Source organism: Leguminivora glycinivorella, chromosome Z, assembly GCF_023078275.1.
Source record: "Leguminivora glycinivorella isolate SPB_JAAS2020 chromosome Z, LegGlyc_1.1, whole genome shotgun sequence".
Classification (NCBI taxonomy): domain Eukaryota; kingdom Metazoa; phylum Arthropoda; class Insecta; order Lepidoptera; family Tortricidae; genus Leguminivora; species Leguminivora glycinivorella.
The window spans coordinates 1,272,101-1,291,503 of NC_062998.1; the positions used below are offsets into that span (position 1 = coordinate 1,272,101).

At 37.3% G+C, this 19,403-nt stretch overlaps 1 protein-coding gene across 4 annotated transcripts in view; it reads right to left on the reverse strand.

Moving 5' to 3' along the window:
- LOC125240721 (innexin shaking-B) overlaps positions 1 to 19,403 on the reverse strand; it is a 145,674-nt gene that overhangs the window by 90,876 nt on the left and 35,395 nt on the right. The window lies entirely within an intron of this gene.

Consider the following 19,403-nt stretch of genomic DNA (forward strand, 5'->3'; position numbering starts at 1 on the left):
GCCTGCGCATGATTCATGGCAGGTTATAAATGGGGACGATTATTATAACAGTTTTTACAATTTGTGTAGTTTTGATGATTCAATCGTGTTTAGTGATTTATCGTTTTCAAGGTTGAAGAGAACACGAGATAGTTGGATATAATAGATAATTTCTTTTAGCGTTTATTTATGTATTCTTATTCCAAAAAAGTTATTATTCAGTTTACCTATACAAATTATATTATGACACATAACTGTGCCTAAGAGTTTGAATAAAAATTTAGAGATTTTGCACAAGTTTAAATGGTCATGAATTGTTTTAGAATATACATTGTAAATGTAAATTCACATAAAATACATATATGAAGCAAATTATTGGTGGTCGTTATGTATATCAAAATTGTAACTTAACCTATTGTACATACATACATACAATCACGCCTGTATCCCATAAAGGGGTAGGCAGAACACATGAAACTACTAAAGCTTCAGTGCCACTCTTGGCAAATAAGGGGTTGAAAGAAAACGAAAACTGTGCGAACGAAAGGTTCGAAGGTTGCCAGCCTCTCGCCTACGCCACAATTTAACCCATATCCCATAGTCGCCTTCTACGACACCCACGGGAAGAAAGGGGGTGGTGAAATTCTTAACCCGTCACCACACAGGCAAGACCTATTGTATTTTTGAATATTGCTTTTGTTAAGTCACTGCGATACGATATCAGTCAAGCAAAAAAAAAATTAACACTGCGATATGTTAATACATAGGACCATATAATACGGGACAGACAAAACCCATACAAAAAAACGTACCCCTGAAATGTATAGGCCTTTTAGGCTTAAAACTAGATGGCCCTGTTTCGCAGCCTGGAAGTGGCCAAAATCATATTTTCCCGAAATATTTTTGCGTCTTTTATTTTTTATAAGAACAAATGACATACATACATATAATCACGCCTGTATCCCATAAAGGGGTAGGCAGAGCACATGAACTACTCAAGTTTCAGTGCCACTCTTGGCAAAAAGAGATTGAAAGAAAACCAAAATTGTGACATTGCAGTGACAGGTTGCCAGTTTCTCGCCTACGCCACAATTTTAACCCATATCCCACAGTCGGCTTCTACGACACCCACGGGAAGAAAGGGGGTGGTGAAATTCTAAACCCGGCACCACACGGGCAAGAACAAATGAAATTCTTCTTTATTTTAATATCATAATATCACGTCAATACACATTTTGAAAAAATAAATTCCAGGCATCATCAGTGTCGTTATGATAGTATTTAATAGGTGGCGCTAAAAAAATGATGTAAGATTCTTAGTACGGAGACTGTAATCCTATAAGTATAACATAATCCTTGGTTTATACTTATCAAATATTTGACATGGCATATTATCATTCATGTCGTATGTATATGTAACATTTGACTTATATTAACGTTGTAATCGAGTCAAAAACCTTGTAATAACCTAATCTAAGTTCAGTTTCAATTCGGTTCTTTCCCCAGCAGTGCTGCATGATCCCAATTTCACAAGAGCCGTATTAATTTCACTCGATCCTTGTCTGGATCCAATCTTTATCCGATTAATTGCGTTCTGACCGAACGAATGAGTGAACGGCATTATTTGCAGTGCATATAAAATGTCTCTTTTTTCGTCCATACAAAATTGGGTGCCGTATGGCAGCGCTAAACAGTCCCAGAAATAAATGAATGTAAATTCGATAACTAAGATACAGCGGAGCAAATCTCGCCTGGGAGCCAAATGTAACTGATCCATTTTTATGGTAGGAGTGTTCTTTGGATACATGTAAAACTCAACATCATAGTCTAATAATGGAAAAAATTGATTTATAGTTACAATTGGCCCCTAGTCGACATTTGCCCCGCTGTACCTTACACGTTTTCGCATCGCTTCGCTTCAAATGAATAATTATTAATGTTTACAATACGAGGAGTAATCAATACTATAGAGCCTGTTAGACGTAAGTGTTCTCTAAATCGATTCTCTTTGCTCTAAGATACTATTAATGTCATTTGATTTGTGACGAGTCTTTATATGACGGGTATCTTTCTAACAATATAATTATTCTTAAACGTTATAATTATTAATTATTCTTGCCTGTGTGGTGACGGGTTAAGAATTTCACCACCCCCTTCTTCCCGTGGGTGTCGTAGAAGGCGACTATGGGATATGGGTTAAATTGTGGCGTAGGCGAGAGGCTGGCAACCTGTCACTGCAATGCCACAGTTTCGTTTTCTTTCAACCCCTTATTTGCCAAGTGGCACTGAAGCTTTAGTAGTTTCATGTGTTCTGCCTACCCTTTTATGGGATACAGGCGTGATTGTATGTATGTATGTATGTATGTATTAAACTTTATCAAGTCTACTGGTGGAGAAATGGAAATCAAGTAGAAACCTCTACTAGATTCCAATTTCCTCAGCGTACATTTTTAACCCCCAACGCAAAAACAATGGGGTGTTATAAGTGTTCACACAACACAACATTATATGCGTTTACCCAAGTACTCGTACGAAGACCGGTTGACGACACATGACGTCACACACATACGTCACGGTCCCCGCGCCGCGTACCTACATTAGACTGCACCTTACAGCCGAAGCGGCTACACATATATCTGTATAGATTCATTAAAATACCTAAACTACTTGTACCTAGTTATTAAGTTAATTAAAAGAAAAATAGTACTATCCTGGAGTTCTTCATTCTTCATAAGAAGATCTTACATTGAGGAGTACACCGAACAATAAGTTTGACGTGTCCGTCTGTCTGTCTATGTGTGCCTGTCTGTGGCATCGTAGCTCCCGAACGGATGGACCGATTTAGATTTATTGACGACCGGTCTGGCGCAGTCGGTAGTGACCCTGCCTGCTACGCCGCGGTCCCGGGTCCGAATCCCGGTAAGGGCATTTATTTATGTGATGGGCACAGATCACAGAGAACCTCCTATAGAGTGGCAGTCTTGTATATTTGGTTCGCGATACGAGTCACCAGTGTTTGGGGTGCGAGGAGCGGGCGGGGAATGTGTTAAGCGCGCTGTGATTGGCCGTTTCAAGGACGGCGGGCAGTCGCGCCAGATGAAAAGGGACAGAAGTATGACTGTCCCTCTACTGACGCGTAAGTGGCCAATGTAAGTTGACCTATGCCGGCTCTGAATAAATTATAAATATGACTTATTTGTGGAATGTAATGCCGTCTGTTTTTAAATTTGAGCTTCTTGTTACCTTTCCACACCATTTCACACTACAGGTGGACATCTTTAAGGCATCAAAATACCCTTTTTCAATTTTTTTGTGCGAAAAACACGCGCTGCTTTCGGGTCTGTTACTTGGTCGATACTGATCGGGCACGGCGAGCGCCCGCGCTTATATCAGTGCAAATACTAGGAAGGCTGGCGACCGCGAGTCGTCTTGTAATAGATGTCTATAGGGGTTGGTCTGTGGCACAGATATTTGTTCCTGAGTCTGAGTACCCACAACACAAGCCTTCTTGAGCTTACCGTGGGCCTCAGTCAATCTGTGTAAGAATGTCCTATATTTATTATTTATTATTTAGTTTTTTTTTGTTTGAAAGCTGAATTAGTCGGGAGTATCCTTAGCCATGTTTCATGGAAATCGGTCCACTAAGTCAAGGGTTTTTCAAAATTTTGTGTTAAAGTCATTTGAGAATAGCTTAGCTGACCCGCAAGTATCATTTTCGTACAATAAATTAGAAAAAAACATTTTGAGTGATAATTACCAAAATAAAGTCGCATTTGAAATAGTAAAACAGCAAGACGGAGCATAAAGAGCTATCGATAACCTAATAAAGCTATGGAGTCGGAAGGAAACTCATTATCGTCGTGTTTGCGTCCACGGTTCGCAGCATAAAGACGATTATGAGGGCAGTCGGAGACCGGCTGCCCTACAAACGTCTCCTTTTTAACCCCCGACGTAAAAACGAAGGGGTGTTATAAGTTTGACGTGTCTGTCTGTCTGTCTGTCTGTCTGTCTGTCTGTCTGTCTGTCTGTTTGTCTGTGTGTGTGTCTGTCTGTGGCATCGTAGCTCCTGAACGGATGAACCGATTTCGATTTAGTTTTTTTTATTTGAAAGCTGAGTAAGTCGGGAGTGTTCTTAGCCACGTTTCATGAAAATCGGTCCACTATGTCGCGGTCGGGGGTTTTTTCAAAATTTTAATTTTGTGGTTAGGTTATGTTTTGTCTAATTATTATAAGTAAATAAAAAAGTCCCTTAAGTATCCTAAAAGCTACATATTTAAGTACCTTTACATAATATCTCAATGTGCTTTTATTGAAGTTGCGTCCTCCAACAGCGCGTAACTTTCGTCATTGTTACTTTGAGTGGAATACCGCTCACTCGGCGCCACAGTATAATAAAGAGTACTATCGTACAGTATGGCCACTGCCGCTCCCCGCTGAAAGCGCCGCCCACCCCCTCTCGGTTACCTCACAGTTACCGTCTGTCAAAAACGCGAACAGTCGACCTGTCATATTTCACTCATACAAGCACAGTACGCGTTCACCTACACGAGCTTAGACTGTGTGCTAGGAACGCGCCTCTTTCATATATTTGATCGCCAGTGTCCGAGGTGTGTCGGCGCGTAACATTCTGTCTCAACGCGACTATAAACTCATTCCATTCATTCACTTATTCACTCAGTCAGTGACAAAACAGAGTTTTATTGAAGTGAAACTTCTAATGCGACTTCCAACTGACAGCTCGTAACATTCAGTCATTGTTACTTTGCGTGGAATGCCGCCCACTCAGCGCGTAGCATTCTGTCAGCGCGTAACATTCCGTCTCACTCATTCCATTCATTCACTTATTCACTCCATCAGTGACTGAACAGTTTTTATTTATTGTATTTAGTAGATACTTAGGTAGATATTATTTTGCAGTCTTTTTTATGTAAATAATATTATAAAGTGCTTATATTAAATGACAGGCTACCTACCTTTATTTGTATGATGTTTTTGTGTCAGTTTATTAACTATTCTGGTTTTCTTTTATACAGGCTGTATTTGTATTATTAATACAAAATATTTTTCAAGACAAGATTAATTATATTGAAACTGAGTATATTATGTTGAAGTTAACACGTTGTGCTGAGTAAAATAACCCTAGATTTCTTTCCTTTCCATAAAACGTATCACTAAAATTATCAGCAGTAAAACAAAGCACATTTTCATTTGAAAGATTTTCTACAATGTCAAAAAATACAAAGGGGAAAATGGGGACCCCTTTTGTATGGAGAAGCGACCATCCTATTTCTCATGATGGCCGCCTCAGATCCTTCGCGGCCATTCGCATGATCAGAGACCGATTTATGGCGGCATTTGGAAAAAGTTATTGGTATGCAATTGTTTCTTGGGGGCCGATTCGAACGTTTCGATCTTTAAAATTTAGGCTGGTTGTAGTGCGTTTTCACATTATCCGATCCGATATCGGACGTAGGACCTATATCCCCTACATTTATGATTTTTGCTATTGAAATCCTTCCTACATTTGATATCGGATCGGATAATGTGAAAACGCACTCAGTGTCTCGCGCTACCATTATGAAGTTGATTAGGACCAAATATGTTAAAAAAATACGTGTGGTCAACTGGTCACCTACGTTGCAAGATCTGCCATTTTCCGCATGATAATAATAGAACACTGAGAGCCTTAATTAAAAATGCCATCCAGCAATAACTGCTCCTCGATTGAAAACCATGATTTTCAAGGCTAAAAATCAATTTCATACAATTATTAACTACATCTGTAATTAAAACGATTATCTGCGCTGCTCGACTATAAAATCAACCTGTATACATCCTGTATATTCTGTAGGCGTGTAAGCCTTATACAGGCGATAAATTAAACTATTCATAGAATTATAATTAAATAAATAAATAAAGCCAAGATTGGCCCTGAAGCTTTAGTAGTTTCATGTGCTCTGTCTACCCCTTTATGGGATACAGGCGTGATTGTATGTATGTTGTATTTATAAATAAATAAATATTATAGGACATTCTTACACAGATTGACTGAATTAATCAAGAGGTGTTGTTGAGTTACTCTTATTTTCACCATATAATTAATTTTTTAAATAATTCTCAGCAGCAATGTATTGGGTTGCGATGACAGTCAATGACAACTATCAATGTAAAAGTTATACAGTAAAATGTCATCTAAACTTTTCTGGATTTCGCCTACTTTCAGGGTTTATAAGCATTAAAAAAATTAACAATTAGATACTTATTATTTCTCAGAATAAAAGGCGTTTTGTGCAAAATATTTTGACGGCGATGATGCTGCTAGCTGCTATCGAACATAATCTGACTATCCTCGTTGATAGATGTCAAAAAAAATCACTACAAAGTCACTGCAAAAAAGTACTTTTTTTTAGAAAAAAAGTAAAATTTGCTTGACGTCGTATATCGTTTTATCTTTATTTTGCCCGTATGCGTATGCGTAGTTAAAATCTTTATATACTAATATGTAATTTAGGTGCATTTATTATGTTCTATACTAACCACCATTAAGATAATCGCCCGTATTAACTTTACACGCTGTATATCCAATGTTACAGTTTTAATTGCTACGCACTACACTAACCAGGCACGTATAGATTTATCGTGTAAACTGTACGTTAGCAAATGGGATAATTTAAATGTCTAGTTTAAACTTAGAAACCTGAGTTTTACCGTGAGTTATTATGGTTTTAAAATACTTAGTGGTATTTTAAAACTTTATTAACAGTTCATCCGCTTAAATCCGCTTTTCTTGTGTAAAAAGTGGTTTGTAAGCTGTCGAATGATGTAAAACTAGTCTTTGCCCGCGGTTTCGCTCGCGTTGAAGTCGAAAATTGTGTCGCTTAACTTCAAAAGTGGGTAAATCCATTATGCTATAAGGTCGATTATATTTCAGACCATAAGTATTATATTTTTTATATGATCAACCTTATAGCCGAATGGATTCACCCACTTTTGAAGTTAAGCGACACAATTGCGGAATACGCCATACAAACTTCCACCCCCCCATTTTAGGGAAGTGGGGGGTCCGAAAGAGACAAAATATAGCCTATGTCACTCTCCATCCCTTCAACTATCTCCACATAAAAAATCACATCAATTCGTTGATCCGTTTTGCCGTGAAAGACGGACAAACAAACAGACACACACTTTCCAATTAATAATATTAGTACGGATGCATGTTTTTCAATCTAACCGTCAAAGAAAAATGTGTAGTCACAGTGCATAGACTGTCATCTCTCGACACAAGCTTAAAACTTTTGAACCTCAGACTTGATAATTTGGCCCTTATCCTTTTTTTTTTGAATACTACCTTTGCCACCGACGAACGAGCATACGGTCCGCCTGATGGAAAGCGGTCACTGTCACCTATGGACGCCTGCTTGAGTTGCAACTCAAGGAGTGTCACATGCACGTTGCCAACCCATTAGAAACTTATACCACACTGGCGATCAAATATATGAAAGAGGCGCGTTCCTAGCACATAGTCTAAGCTCGTGTAGGTGAACGCGTACTACGCTTGTATGAGTGACATATGACAGGTCGACTGTTTTTGACAGGCGATAACTGTGAGGTAACCGAGAGGGGGTGGGCGGTACTTTCAGCGGGGAGCGGGAGTGGCCATACTGTACGATAGTACTCTTTATTATACTGTGCTTATACACTCCCTTACACTTAACCTCCCTCCCTCCCTCCTCCCTTATCCTTAACTTAATATGTGTTAACCGATGTTCAACCAAAGGTCTAGTTGCGCCATCTAGTTGATGACCATACACTTTTCTTGATGGTCCGAGGTGTTTTTCTTAGACTTTGTCAGTCTCTATACGAAGTTATATATTTATGTGTTATATATTTATGCTCGTATCAATTAACTTATACCAAGGATTATTTATATAGGATTTACATACCTACTTCATACTAAGAAACGTACCTCGATATTTTAGCGCCACCTATTAAATACTATCATAACTACACTGATGATGCTACATGTAATTGACGTGATATCATGATGGTAAAATAAATAAATATGTATCGCGTTATTTGTTGTTATAAAACATACCAACAAATTATGATTTTGGCCACTTCCAGGCTGCGAACAACGCCATCTAGTTTTAAGCCTACTTAAGCATTTCAGGGGCACGCTTTTCTGTATGGGCTTTCTTAGTCCAATATTAAATCGTTCTTGCTTACTACATAATATGTACGTCAAAAACACTGTAAAACCTCATGTTTCATTTTAATCATTTTTATTACTTATATTATAAAGTCTTTGATTTTTACCGCGACTAGAGAAGACAAATGTCTTGTTAGCATCTGTCCGTCCCCTAAAACTATTAGTTAATGTTTGAACCGCTATACAAGTTAATATTAGAACTGCTGCAAGTTAATATTAGAAGTACTAAAGATGGAGCGTTGAAACTTCACTAATTAGTCGGAACCAAACAAGGTGTAAACTTAAAATAAGTCTATTTATGGGAAGCCTTTGTTGTGAAGAAAAAATCTGGTTTTGATCGGCTTTTTGTTTGTCTATGAGCGCTTTTACACCACGTACGATCCATATCTATACTTCTATACTAATATTATAAATGGGAAAGTGTGTGTGTCTGTTTGTCCGTCTTTCACGGCAAAACGGAGCGACGAATTGACTTGATTTTTTAGGTGGAGATAGTTGAAGGGATGGAGAGTGACATAGGCTACTTTTTGTCTCTTTCTAAGGCGAGCGAAGCCGCGGGAAAAAGCTAGTACAACCGTAAAATATTACTTTACGATATAAGTAACTGTGGAAAAGAGGAAGACTGAAAGTAGTGGTGATGTATTAAATTGTTAATAATATGGCTGGCAGCCTGTCGTTGTTTGAGGAAAATCGCCTCACAACATTAGACACAAAACGCCAATTACGTAAGGAAAGACCTAAGCCCTCCTACTTGTATACGTACAACATGGCTGGTCAAGTGTACCTACTGCCGTGAGTGTGATCGAATTTTCAAGTCCAAGTTTGGCCTGGCTAGCCACATAAGAGCTCACAAGAGGGAAAACTCTTGACTGCTGAGGTCGCCGTTTTTTTTGGGAATACAGCAGAGTTCATATAAATAAATAAATAATTATTGGGGGACACCTTACACAGATCAACCTACCCCCAAACGAGGCAAAGCTTGTACTATTACGAGTGTTAGGCGACCCATAAAGTACCTACATGCATAGTTAGTAGTAGTAGAGGTATTATGGGGGATATAATGTACGTAAGTAATGTACTTCTTACCCTATTCTCCATTGCATATCTCACAATATTGGTGCGCGTCTCGCTCGAAACAGTGCGCCTGCGCACCTAGACAGTTATACTGACCATCGGCTCGTAAATCTACCGTCGTTTGTTTTTCCCATTGCCACCGATTGACTGCCGGGAGTTGAACTTGTACTCCACTGGTTACAGATCGATCTTAACTCTCGGGTGCTACTAGCTAGCCCCGATGCAGTGGAGTTCGCCTAGTAATACAAAAATATTTTGTTTATTCTAATAACTTTTACAAATGTAGGTATATCACGACCCAGTAGTGAGAATTGTAAAAGTACTATAATATAGTTTATTTTGATTGTAAAATAAAATTGCATGTGACTTATATTGTAAAAAAAAAGAACTTTAAAAAAATGTATTAATCACGTTCTCCTCTCCTATGTTCTGCATGCATAGGCTAGAAGATTTGTTTTTAGTTTATTAGGAGAACTTAGTCCCTAACGTCTGTAAAGTATTATATCCATAAAAGATAAAATAAAAATCGTAATTTCCTTCCTTTCAGTATCAATGATATTTCTTGTATTTAGATTTAGTTATTGTAGATTTAGATTTAGTTATTCTAGATTAGTATTAGCATTAAACATTAATGATTTTTGAACTAAGACATTATTTTTGTACAAACAGGAGAACCTCAAAAAATAGTCTGACTAGACGAATACTTACATATGGAGCGGGGCTTTTTTGTACAAACAGGAGAACCTCAAAAAATAGTCTGACTAGACGAATACTTACATATGGAGCGGGGCTAGTATAAATGGGAAAGTGTGTGTGCCTGTTTTTCCGTCTTTCACGGCAAGAAGGAGCGACGAATTGAGGTGATTTTTTTTAAGTGGAGATAGATTTTAAAGGAATGGAGAGTGACGTAGGCTAATTTTTGTCTCTTTCTAACTCCCTACTTCCCTAAATGGGGGGTGGAAGTTTGTATGGAACATTCCACAATTTTCGAATTTAACGAGTGAAGCTAGTGACTAAGTTCTGCTAATAAACTAAAAACAAATCTTCAAGCCTATGCATTCTGAACTGCTATAGGAGAGGTGAACGTGGTTAAGACAACATTATTTAGAATATTTTTTTTTACAATTATAATTGACATAATTATATTTTTGTACAGAAACGCAAAACTTATATTGTAATTTTTTTTCGAGAGACAAATCATCTAATCTAATATTTCTGTATTAAATACTAGACGAACTCTTTTGCATCGGGGCTATTAATAGGTATAGGTATGGATTAATTCATACATTTTCTCCAAAAACGTGTCACACCTGGGTAAAGGTCGCTAAACACTGACCCGCTCTGTGTCTGCATTATATCGAGGGTGCCGATAACGAGAGTGCCCTCCAGCGACCTTGGCTTAAGCGCCTCTTGAAAAACTCCTGGACCCGGTAAAGGATGAATGATTGTCTCGAAATTTCGTCTAGGTGAAAGGAGGTTTAGTTTAAAGTTTTAATTTAATTTTAGTGAGGTCTGAGCGAGACCAGCGATCGAATTTTGAATTTTGAACGCACGACGAATAGGGATGACGACTATGTACATAAAAATGACATTCTGTTTAGTCCGTTAGTTAGATCGTCTAAAAATACTGAACACATCACTTTTTCTAATTACTGAAAAAATACAAAGATACAGAGCATCAAAGTTAAGGAGTAGGGGCTTGTGACGTCACTTCTAAGTAAACAAATTGTACCTAATAGGCGTGACGTCACGCGAAATATAAACGCACTGTACCATCGTCATTTTTCGTTTACGATTAAATAACTAAAATTCGTAGATAATCTAACTGACGGACTAATTAGTTTTTTTTAGTCGTCTCGCCTATTTTAACCCTCACAGATTTTTTTTTTGCAGTGACATCTATATATCTTTAATATTAAAAGCATTCAACCACAGCTTGTGTACAGAACCCTAGCTAGACGCATGTTTACACCGCGCACGCGCAGTAGGTCAACACTGAACACTCGTACGATGTATCTTTCGCGAGCCACCGGCTTTTAAGATACTAATGAAGATTTGGATTTGCAGAAAATTCAATTCATTTCGATACTAGGTCTATTTACATTTGTACAGTCACCTGCTATTATATATGTCGCAGGGAAATGGCCAAAACACAGATTTGATCAAATCTCTAAGGGATATGATCAAATCACGCAGGATGTCAAAATGGCGAATCCATTTCATCATTTCTCTAGAAAATTTCAGTCATTTGACTAAATCCCTAACTCTGTTTAGTGAAATCACAAAATCGGCCAATAAACATGGCACGTTTTGTCATTTCACTAGATTTGTTTAGCGATTTGATAAAATCCCTGAACCACGACAGTAAGTTAAACGAGCTTATAAAGTCAACTTGTTTTATCATTTCGCGACGAAACCTGTCCAGAAATTTGATCAAATCACCATATTTATTATATGTATACCATATTTCAGTTAAGACTTTATCATTTCCCTAAATTCGTTTAGCGAAATGTTAAAAGAAATTGACTTTTTGAGTTCGTTTCGTCAACTTACTGTCGTGGTTCAGGGATTTTATCAAATCCCTAAACAAATCTAGTGAAATGACGAAACGTGGCGTGTCTATTGGCCGATTTTGTGATTTCACTAAACAGAGTCAGGGATTTAGTCAAATGACTGAAATTTTCTAGATAAATGATGAAATGTATTCGTCATTTTGACATCTTGCGAGATTTGATCATATCCCTTAGAGATTTGATCAAATCTCTGTTTTGGCCATTTCCCTGCGACACATATATATTTTTTATTGTTGGACATTCTGACTTAGATCTACTGAGTCCCACGGTAAGCTCAAGAAGGCTTGTGTTGTGGGTACTCAGCCAATGATATATTAAATATAAAAATACATATCTGTTATAATTATGTATTTTGCCTTTGCATCTATAACAGATGAATCAAGCAGCATCTTTGCGACACTTACGTTCGTGGCTGTATAGCCCAATTCGAGAGAAGATCCCTCGTCCGCACACACGGCCTTAAGCCTAAAAGGCCCATACATTTTCAGAGGTATATTTTTTTGTATCGACAACCACGCGTCAAATAGCGTGAATAATCAGTACCACTACTCGATACTAGGTGGCAACAGTGTCAGTCGGCCAAAGATTTAATATTAGAACAGTCTACGACTTATATTACAAGCAGAAGGAATTGAAAACAGAATACTGATTAATACTAGTAATATTAGCTAAAAATTGGTGAGCATTAGACTATTCGTTCATTGCGACATCTATTGTCAAGTAGCAGTATTGATAGTTTACGCTAGTTGACGCGTGATTGACGTGATTGTCGCTAGATGTCACTTAACTATGCCCATACATATAACCCGCATTTACTGATGTATGGAGTTACCACTCTTCCCTTACTTATGGTCAGTTCTCATCTAAATCGGCCCTCGGTTTAGCCATAAACACTTTCCTTACTCATTACAAATATCAGTAGGCATTGTCGTAACGAGTGACATCGGCGGATCGCCATCAAAACTCGGCCATTTTGTGCAAATGTCGTCCGAGCGCCGTCGTAACGCGTAATGGGGGCGTAATGAGCCGGTTTTCAGACAGTTCCGTGTTTACAAGGACGCATAAGATCGTAAAATATCGATCATGGGGCGAGTGAGAATATTTTTTGACAATAGCGAAGAGGATCGAGTATTATAAAGAGTTACTGAGTTAGTCGGGAGTGTTCTTAGCCATGTTTCATGAAAATCGGTCCACTACGTCGCGGTCGGGGGTTTTTTCAAAATTTTAATTTTTGTTATTATTTATCTACCAGGTTTTCGAGTATTTGGACGAGGCCATCCTCTCCACAGATCTCGTGATGAAAGAGACACTACACCACACATAGATGGCGCCACAAAAAAAGCCTTGTTGCCATCGATTACTTGTAGATTGGCGTTGAGTGTCACTTTCGAGCCATAAATCCATGTCAAAAGTGACACTTAAAGCCTTCTCCTATAATCGAAAGCTACAACTACATACAAGACATTTGTGGCGCCATTTACGAGTATGTGTGGTGTAATGTATGCGCGTTCTTAGGCGGTCGCATTTTTAACCCCACACGCAAAAACGACGGGGTGTTATAAGTTTGACGTGTCTGTCTGTCTGTCTGTGTGTGTCTATCTGTGGCATCGTTGCTCCCGAATGGACGAACCGATTTAAATTTAGTTTTTTTTTAATCTGAAAGCTGAGTTAGTCGGGAGTGTTCTTAGTCATGTTTCATGAAAATCGGTCCACTATGTCGCAGTCGGGGGTTTTTTCAAAATTTTAATTTTTGAAGTATCTTCTCATATTTAATCTATGATTCAACTCAAAATATATTTTACAAAACACGCTGTATGTTTATCACCCGCCTGCACCTGTAGCGAACGACAAATGCCCCATACCGCTGACGTTTATGTACGTTCCGTAGTGACGTGTATATACGCGATGCGGATTCCGACAAATTGGCCCACGGCTGTTGAAAGAGTCAATCGACCATTAGGAGCCTATCGCGCGTCAGTGTGACGAAGTTGAAGGAATAAAGACTCGCTTGCGAGTTTAATGGCGAATCGTGTTGCAATTCTTTCTGTTACTATTTATAAGCACAAAATTGAATTTTTGTAAAACCCCCGACCACGACATAGTAGATCAATTTTCATGAAATATGGCTAAGAACATTCACGACTAACTCAGCTTTCAGACAAAAAAAAAACTAAATCTAAATCGGTTCATCCGTTCGGGAGCTACGATGCCACAGACAGACACATACACAGACAGAGAGACAAACAGACAGACAGACACGTCAAACTTCTAACACACCGTCGTTTTTGCGTCGAGGGTTAAAAAAGTGAAAAAAAAAAAAAAATGTGTTGCTTATTAAGAAAATGTTTAGAATAAGTACGTTTTCACATTATCCGATCCGATATCGGATGTCGGACCGTTATCACATACATTACAGTCGCTTTTGGTGAAGGATCTTGGATTTTTTCCATTGAAATCCGATATCGGATCGGATAATGTCAAAACGGACTAAGAATAGTTTGAAAAAAAAAAAAAATAACATTGACTACCAACTTAAAAAAACTAGAGCCGTGCACTCTACGCTCGTAGATACGTTTGTAGAACCTCTACGTGCGTCTACGGCACAACGTGTCAAGTAGGAGAATATCAAATCAAGAGTGAACAGGCATCTTCTGGGCGAGCTCACTCCATCGTAGGCCACGGCTTTGCCTTCGGCTAGTCTTTGGCCAAGATTAAGCCCATTTATAATAAAAAAAATATTTTTAACTTAATTTGATATTAGCTATACCAAAGACATAATATGTAACTCCGTATACACGGATAAAGTCTAAGAAAAAAATTGTACCTCAAAGCCCTGGAGAAAAAGGTACGGTGACTTACATAGCGTTACACCTTTGGGGAGCGCTCGGCTAGATGGCGCTAATATTAATATTTGATATTTTAACACATATCAAGCTAAGCATATGGGCCAAATTGTCAAAACTGAGGTTCAAAAGTTTTAAGCTTGTGTCGGGAGATGGCAGTATATGCACTGTGATTACACTTTTTACTTTGACAGTAACTCTCTATAATACTCGATCCTCTTGGGCTATACTAATATTTCGCTTGTATTTTCTACTAGCTTTTCCCCGCGGCTTCGCTCGCGTTAAACTCGAAGATTGCGGAATGCTCCATACAAACTTCCACCCCCAGATTTTGGGAAGCGGGGGGGGGGGGGGGAGGGGGGGGCTAGAAAGAGACAAAAAGCAGCTTTATGTCACTCTCCACTCCTTCAACTAGGTATCTCAACTTAAAAAAAACACGTCAATTCGTTGCTCCGTTTTGCCGTGAAAGACGGACAAACAAACAGAACCTAGTAAAATATAAATTAGTCTAGTATATTGCCGCCATTAAATTATATTAACAAACTTACATGTCAACTATAATCTCGAAGAATATAATATACATATTACGACATAAATACAATAATATTTCCAGTTTTTGCATACTTATGTCCGTCGTAACATAAAAAATATGTAGGCATATAGGCACTAGTTCCACCAGAAGCGAGCAGACTAGCTATCGGCGATGGAGACGAACAAAAGAATAAAAGAGACGCGACGATAGCGCGAGCGAGTAAGTGCGTTTTCACATTATCCGATCCGTTATCGGATGTCGAAAGGATTTCAAAGGCAAAAACCGGTCAAGAGCGTGTCGGGCCACGCTCAGTGTAGGGTTCCGTAGTTTTCCCTATTTTTTTCTCAAAAACTTTTGAATCTATCAAGTTCAAAACAATTTTCCTAGAAATTCTTTATAAAGTTCTACTTTTGTGATTTTTTTCATATTTTTTAAACATATGGTTCAAAAGTTAGAGGGGGGACGCACTTTTTTTTCCTTTAGGAGCGATTATTTCCGAAAATATTAATATTATTAAAAAAGGATTTACGTAAACCATTATTCATTTTTAAATACCTATCCAACAATATATCACATGTTGGGGTTGGAATGAAAAAAAAAATCAGTCCCCACTTTACATGTAAGGGGGGTACCCTAACAAAACATTTTTTTCCACTTTTTATTTTACCACTTTGTCGGCGTGATTGATATACATATTGGTACCAAATTTCAGCTTTCTAGTGCTAACGGTCACTGAGATTATCCGCGAACGGACGGACGGACAGACAGACATGGCGAAACTATAAGGGTTCCTAGTTAACTACGGAACCCTAAAAATCGAACATAGCGGCTTCAGTGTATGGGATATCGGTCCTACATCCGATGATCGGATAATGTGAAAGCGCATTAATAGTTCGTCGCAAATAGTGGTATTTGACTAAAAAAGCTGGCCGTTAGTTGATATAAATAAGGAATTTGGATTGACACAATGGAACTTACTTATAAAAATGTATATAAATAATTTTGTCCAGCTTTTTTAGTCAAATACCCCTATGTGCGTCGCCGAGCGATGAACTGTAAATCGCTCGCTCATTCTTTTATGTACGGGGGAGCGACTGTCTTTTGTTCGTTTTGCCGATGGACATTAAGAATAACCTAACCACAAAATTAAAATTTTGAAAAAACCCCCGACCGCGACCTAGTGGACCGATTTTCATGAAACATGGCTAAGAACACTCCCGACTAACTCAGCCGCGTCGTTTTTACGTCAAGGGTTAAAAATTAGTTCGATGTCAGTATTGCGACGACAATTAAGAATAAAATTTGTCTAAAAACAAACTCTTTTCATGTTCTAAATGTATATTATTGCTTATAGTTTACGTAATTAACACAAAAGCAATATATTTATTGAAATTTCATGCTCAATTATATTGTCGTTACAAAACTGTCATCGAGTTAATTTTTGTTAACAACTTCCACTAATTTTGGGTCCCAATTTTTGAAAATGCCCCGATAGCTCATCGTACTCGTTTCCAGTGTGACCAGTGTCATAATATAGATATAACAGTTATATCTATATTAGTCAGTTACTGACAAGACCAAAACCGAGAGTAGTAAATTTTATGACGTTTTTTATTGCAGTATCGAATCTGCCACCAATATGCGGAAACACTAAACAATCGGGGGATTGGGGGGTAGTCGCACAGAAGCATGTCTGGGCCAAATATAATTGTATTTAACTAACTAACTATAATAAGTAGTTAAGTCTGTTAAATATGGAATGAATATGAAAATAAATAGAAAGAATAAAAATTCCTATTTTTTTTGCTTTTAGCGTAATGGTTTGAATTGTCTATAAACATCTATTTTATTTTGTATCATCATCCTCCTTGCGTTATCATGGGAGCCTGTCGGCGTATCATGCTGCCAATTTTATCACTTATCCACGTGGATAAGACATCTGTCACTCTCACACTGACATACTTGCTAAAGCGTGACGGATGCTTTATCCACGTGGATAAGTGATAAAATTGGCAGCATGATACGCCGGCTGGGGTCCGTTTTGACAACTAAGCCCAAGATTTGGCGTAGGCACCAGTTTTTACGTAAGCGATTACCATCCGATCTTCCAACCCGAAGGATAAACTAGATCTTATTGGAATTGGTCCGGTTTCCTCACGATGTTTTCCTTCACCGAAAAGCGACTGGCAAATATCGAATGATATTTCGCACAAAAATTCCGAAAAAACTCATTGATGCGAGCCGGGGTTCGAACCCGCGACCTTCGGAACAACCTGTCTCACTTACCACTTATCTATACAATGTCACAAGGGCCTAATTTTATATATTAGCTAGCTTTTAAGTTAAGTCTTAGTTTCTCATATGTATAATTGTATAAATATGTTCATGTAAATGAGAAAGAAAATTAGATGAGCATTTCTTTTTTTTTTGCCACTTTTATGAAATGTGATATTTTTGAAAAAAAATATGGTATTTCTACTCAGAATCACTAGCTTTTTCAACCCTAGTAGTTAAAAAAATTGTCCCATACGATTTTTTCTTATTTTGTTACCATTTTCCGTACATGTTGTGTGGGACAACAAACTTTTTGTTTCCCAGTGAGTCTGAAAGTACTCGTGATTCTGAGTACAATTGACCTAAAATTTCTTAAAAAAATAAAAAAATGGCAAAAAAAAATTGCTCAGATAATAAGAAAAAATCTGGCTTCATTGCATAGTACTTACGCGAAAAAGAGACGCGGGTAAAAGTTAGTAAGCAAATTTACTTTTTAAATAGTTTCATGTTTTTCACTTTTTTTTTTTTTTTAATTATAAATGGGCTTACTCTTGACCACAGACCAGCCAAAGGCAAAGACGTGGCCTACGATGGAGTGAGTTCACTAGTCGATTTTTAGACAAAGAAACTATTATAACGTACAGCGTGCAGCGGGACAAATCTCGACTGGGGGACAGATGTAGCTGGTCCATTTTTTCCATGTTTTACAATGTTTGCATTATTAAATAGAGTGTCCACCGGTTATATATGGTAGGCGTGTTCGTGGATACATGTCAACATTAAAGTGTAATAATGGAAAAAATGGATCAGTTACAATTGTCCCCGTCGAAATTTGCCCCGCTGTACCTTATTATACTAGTTTGTACTATACAAGATAATATAGGAGGCAAATGGTATGAAGACACCTGCAATACGGGAGGAGTTGTAAGTGCGTTGCCGGCCATTAAAATAATACGCTTATTCCTTGAAGGTATGTTTTGCTCGACAGCTGCATTTGCATGATGGCGAACATTATGATAATGCTGTGGCGAGGTATGATATGATTCTATTTTAGTTCCGCTTCGTTTAAGTAGTACTAGTTGATTATTGTCTGAAGAGAAATTCAAATAGATACTTATTTATTCTTATTTTTATTACATTTCTAGCTAACATATTCTAAAAATTATTGAAGTCTAGCTACCTTCTTAGATAGCTACATGTTTTAATTTAAGATATTTGAATATATAATAACATTTCTAAGTTTTTAGGCAATGAAGTACTAAATTTTCGTTAGGAACCTACTCGTACCATATTTTACAGTAAAACATATGTAGTTTTTTTATGAAATATTTTTTTTATTAAATGAAAATTGCGATACAATTGAATAAATTAAGAAACACAAGTAAATTAAAGAATATATAATATTAAATAAAACTTTGATTTATAAAGTAATAGTACCAAAAATGATGCAATGGGAATGTAACGCTCGATTGAAGTTAATGTTAGTTATCATTTATAAAACTTTAAAACTAATGTACAAATCTGATTTGATTAATTGTTTTTGTTGAAATTGCTGAATATAAGAAATTAAAATACCGAATTTAATGTTTTACACAAAGCTTAAAATGAAATCCTGCCATATTTCAGAACAAGTTGAAATATTAAAGAGAATAATGTTTTTCAGTTAAAATATTAATAAAAAGTTTATGTCAAGTAATAAAAGTTACCATGTGTGTACCTACTAAAATGTTAGTTATAAAATAACGTCTGAGTTTTTGTTAAAAAATGCATAATAAGCATTTTAAACCTCCATACATATAAAGCCAGTTTAAATCGTTTGTTTCAAATGGTGATGCTTGATTTTATAAACGATTTCATAATGAGAATTATGTAGATTGTCGGCAGATATACCTGTACATCTAACCGTTATATTTCCGATA